Genomic DNA, 5224 nt, shown 5'->3' with positions numbered 1-5224 from the left:
CTCTTTGGAAGCGAGAGATAAACTGCCACCTTCCTCCAGGGGCAAGCCACGACTTCCTGCTAGGATCATGGTGACGAGTGGTCTCATTTCCCCCTGCAGTCCTTTAGAGGGTCACTCCGTTATGAATCCCGTCACAAGTGAGCTATGGTCTGATTTATCTAGACCCCCTACAGGAATCGCCTCCCACTCTCACCACAGGCTTTGTATCACTGCTGGAATGGCGGGAATGGGGGCTTTTTCGCCACTTTGTGCTCATATGAGTCTGACTTACAGCATGTTACTCACATGACTGGAAGCAGGGAAGGAAGCAGGTTGAGGTGTATTAAAGTAGTTGCTAAAGGCTGGGGGGGAAACCACAGACTGTCTGCAAGAGAAACTGAAATAGTCCTCGTCATCAATGTGATTGAGAACAGCCATAAAAATGATTTGCAGTGGTTCATTTATCTTTGCTTATTTCAGTTTTTAATTTAATTTAGCTGCATAGAGAAAATGACAGCAGTGGGAAGAATGTGGCTGTAGCATCGTGTTTTATACACGCCAGGTTAAGCAACATTATAAACCAAAGATTAGTAGACATGGAAGAGGAGTGAACAGCTAATCTGATTTATTAAAGGCACAATAAGTAAAAGGAAATGCTTTTAGTTAAGCAAGTCCAACAAGAAAAGTGTTTGGAGTTTCTGGCAGCTTTCCCATAATGTACAGCTATAAGAAGAGGTGAACAGTCAGGCTGGAAGGACTTCTCTTTTGTCACTGTGCCACAGCTTAAATGGGTGGAGCAGGACGACAAACAGTGGCTGTTCTTCCACTTAATCATCACTCTGCGCAAATTTCTAAAATTTGTCACTGTCTCGAGATTCTCCAGCCTAAAAACTGCACAGAAATACTGAGCCACAAAACCAGCATGGCACCCCTGCAAAGACAATGATCGTGGAAATGAATGGAAGTCATTTAGGTACTGCAAAGACTTTGAATTTGAACCATTTAAAGAGTGAAAACGGCTCCTCTGCAGCAGAAATGAACATGTCGACGAGAACAATTTGAAACTACATTTTCCTTTCCTTCATAGATCAGCTGTCCTGAAGTGTTACATGTTCGGACGTTAGGTGTAATGTGTTTGTTGAGGGCTGTTATTTTTAGATATTACCACAGAGGAGCCTAAATAACCACAACTACTGATACAGAAACACTCTACACAAGACTTCACTCTTAATGACTCTATAGACTCTATAATGTATTCAAGGTGGGCCACAGGCTGTAACATTAGTCTTCCACTAGTCACATTAAGGATAAGACTTTCATTTTTCTCCTTGCATGTACAAAAGAAGACTAATCTTGTTCCAGATGAAAACATTTATAGATCAATAAGGTTCTTACTAAGAAAACAAGGCAAGACTCGAGGCTTCTTTACTATTACAAAATGACACACACTGTTTTCTGCCACAACCAACCATGCAAATATAGCAAATAAATAGAAACTTTTAAGTTCAACTCCTGACCAACTGTTAATTAAAATGTCTACATTTCCAACAGCAAGTAGAGCTGCCCGATATATTGTTTGAGCATCTTCATTGCAATGTACGTGTGCAATAGTCACACTGCAGGTCCTGCCATGTAGGAGGCAAATTAAATCAACGTGTTATCTAGAGACTAAACCACTAAACCATAAGTCATTGCACTAAAGGGCCGCATGTTACGGCTTTTATGACAAGATGCTTCCGCCGAAGGAAGCGGGCGTCTTTAATTTCGTCGTGGAACTTCTGGGACAATAATGGTAATGTTTTTTTGGGAAGTGTTGTCTGTCCTGAGCTGTGGAGGAAGACGAAAAGCTTGGCCAAAACGAGGAAGATGAGCAAATGTGTAGAGAAGTCGAGGAAAAGAGTTAAAATACAGAACGCTAATATTAAAGCATGACGGAATCAGAAACCAAGATAGACACAAAGGCAACATGTTAGATGGTAAAATGCATTTCATGTTTGCATGATAAAAGGAAACATACTCAGGTCCCAGCATTATAAATCATGCAATAAAAAATAACAAAAACAACTGAGTGACATTTTAATTTTGCATGAAAATTTTAATTAGGTCATTATATTTCCTGCACCCATCGATTGAACATTTCAAATAAAGTTAAACGACGCGACCAGTTAAACCAAAGAGACTGAGCATCTGAATGAACATTTGTTGTCCTCAATGGGCACCTGACAAGAAACCACTTGTTAACACTAAACCCATGCTCATGTTTAGAAATCAAGACAATAATTTATTTTTTGGTCAGTATTGCTATTTCATTTAAAATAATTTAACTTAATATTTAAATAAATATATTTACCAACCCTCAGAAGAACTTTTTATAAATGGTGCTTTAAATCGTGTTTATAAATTCTGTTAATAGTGAAGGCAGCACAGTTCATAGTAATGCACAGACCTGCTGCTCGGTGCTACATAACTTATGATAACCACAACAAAAATTAGACATGCACAAACTCATACAAACTGCAGGAAAATAACAGATTACGTGCACATTCTATTCCACAGCCAATTTAACTTCGTATTCCAATTGAAGTGGAGTATTTTGCCTTAAGTAAAGCAGAAGAAAAGTGAAACCAAATTAAAATTTGTATAGTTTAGCAATAAAATAGGCACTACTGGCCAATTAAAATCATTGTTGGTCAATTCATTGGTCTAATAGAAATTTCTTAATTAAAAACAAAAATGGCCATAAGAGGACATGTGTGGAGTTATTTTGTGCAATTGTGAAAATATAAACCGAGTTTGTGTATTTTAAAAATAAAATGAAATATTCATATTTTACAGTCAAATGAACCAAAATATCATATTGCTGCTATGTAACTTAATCCTCCAGTCTTTTATTACAGACTTCACGTCTTCTCAAACTGCAGTTTATTAGGTGTCAAAGGTTTCATAAAGCAAAGATTTATTTTTGGCTTTGTCAGCCACCTGCATCTTTATTATCACAATTAAATGAACGCTACATTTGCATTTTATGATAAACAGTTCCTGGAGTAATTCCTTCCACTTCACTAACGGTCACCTACATCAGTTAATGTTGTCTTTTTTTCCTACAGCTCATCTTCTAATAGTCTCATAAAAACCACCCCATGCTACGTGGATTCTGAAATCTGACTGTTCAGCAGCTTTTAACGTTTAATAAACTGACAGCCTATTTGAAATGCATTTTACCAGTCATTTATAAAAAATACAAACAAGTATGCTGTAGTGCATTACTTTCCAAAAACTGTCTGGATTCCAAATGTTTGGAAGATAAGGTTACAGAGAAATGCTTTCTAGCTGCTACTGCACTGTATATATTTCTGTCAGGAACTGTACATGAACGCTCTCTGAAATGTGGAAATCAGCAGTTCCAGTTTTGTATAGATGGAGTCTAAAAGTGGAACTTAGTCATCCTTGCACAAGTCTTGGGTGAGTCATCAGAGCTTGCCAGTCAATCCCAAAAAAGTGTCAATTTTCACTCGAGGAGGCTGCCATTAAGCTGTTCCTGCACTGAGTTAGCATCTGCATGCCTGAGTTATAGCTAATCTTGGTACTTTTGTACAATACGTATTTAAATGTCCTGCCAAACTACAAACAACTACGATACAGTTATGGGAAAAGGAATGCTTTCCCCTTCTTTCAGCTCTAAGGGTTTTATATAACAGAAATAAAAATAAAAATGATCTGGTCTTTGCCAGGTCCTACAATGATGAAATTTTAATTTCAAGCATTCAACCCTTCTAAACAAGCCACACCTGTTCACACTTCAGCTGTGTTTCTGTCAACTTTTTTATGCGCATTAGAAAAGGTTGATGGAAACGGCAAAAATAAATAAAATAAAATAAAATACAAAAAGCCGCTTGAGGTGGTTTTTGGATTTTCCGAAAAAGAGTTGATGCAAAAAATAGGGGGAGACACATGATTGACCAGGTGTTCCCGTTGTCGGTGACTTCTTGGATTTTCCCATAACGTGGAGAGAACCGCCCCGGACAGCATGTCACATGGCTATAATACTAGTTAATATGACAGAACAATTACAACTTGCCCGATAGCAACACATCCCTGAAAACTTTCCTCCATTGTCCTGAGATGTGTGGTCCTTGCTAGTTTGCATCCTCTACTTCCTGTTTATTACGACCATGCGTAACATGACTGACGAATTTACACTTAAAAAACACAGTGGTTGATTCATTCCAAACAAGTGGACAGAAACTCCTAATTCATATAACTTTTTTTTTCTTTTTTGTAACACTTTAAAAGTTTGTTTAAAATTTGTATTACAATTGGATGGAAACAGGATTTCTGACAGTCTTACGAAATGTACCATTTAAGCTGCTACCTGAAGCCTGTACAGTCTTAGAAGGAGCTTTTAGATTTGGGGAGTTTCTCTGAGCATTGCACAGTTTGACCTTTGGGTTTTGCTGGGACACAAACTCCTGAGAAGATTGGCAGCTGTCCTAAAAGTTTGTCACTGCAAGACAACAGCTTCCAACGTTTCTGATAGGCAGCCATATTAGCTTCTCTAAGGTCTTTCCACCTTGGCTTCGTGTGAACACACGTGTACGCCAGAGTTTCTGTACATGTTAGAGTTAAAGAATTTTAGAAAGTACTTAGGACCAGATAATATTCATTATGTCCTGATATGCAAAACCTGCAGAGGTGCACTTTTCTCCCTCTGGCGACTACATGCTGCAGTATTTTCCTCCTGCCCTGCACTCACAAATGGATGTTGGCGCAAAAAGTCATTTGCTAAGCTCCATTGGAAAAAAAAAAACTCCAGGGGGGTGGAAGTGATGCTTAATGATACATGACTGTTATCAAGAGACCAACACGTAATGATGCACAGTGGTGAAACATTATATGATAAATGACCCCCATATCTGGACAGTTAAATATATGGCAATAATATCTACTAGAATTGTGGATGGCATGATATATCTTTAGCAATCTGACCATGCTGTAGTTCTATACTGCCTCTTTATTAGATAACTAAACATGTGCTCCGGGAGGGACTCAGAGCAGAGCCGCTGCTCCTCCACGTCGAGAGGAGCCAGTTGAGGTGGCTCGGGCATCTGGTAAGGATGCCTCCTGGACGCCTCCCTGGTGAGGTATTGCGGGCATGTCCACACGAGAGGAGGCCCCAAGGAAGACCCAGGACATGCTGGAGGGACTATGTCTCTTGGCTGGCCTGGGAACGCCTTGGAGTTCCCCC

General features: G+C 39.1%; 1 protein-coding gene across 2 annotated transcripts in view; it reads right to left on the bottom strand.

Annotated features, from left to right (window-relative positions):
* Positions 1-5224, bottom strand: part of LOC106517067 (mitochondrial calcium uniporter dominant negative subunit beta) — a 22481-nt gene that overhangs the window by 16134 nt on the left and 1123 nt on the right. The window lies entirely within an intron of this gene.

Source organism: Austrofundulus limnaeus, unplaced genomic scaffold, assembly GCF_001266775.1.
Source record: "Austrofundulus limnaeus strain Quisiro unplaced genomic scaffold, Austrofundulus_limnaeus-1.0 Scaffold44, whole genome shotgun sequence".
NCBI classification, from domain to species: Eukaryota; Metazoa; Chordata; class Actinopteri; order Cyprinodontiformes; family Rivulidae; genus Austrofundulus; species Austrofundulus limnaeus.
The sequence above is the reverse complement of the archived record's forward strand: the minus strand, read 5'-3'. Positions and strand labels throughout refer to the sequence as shown.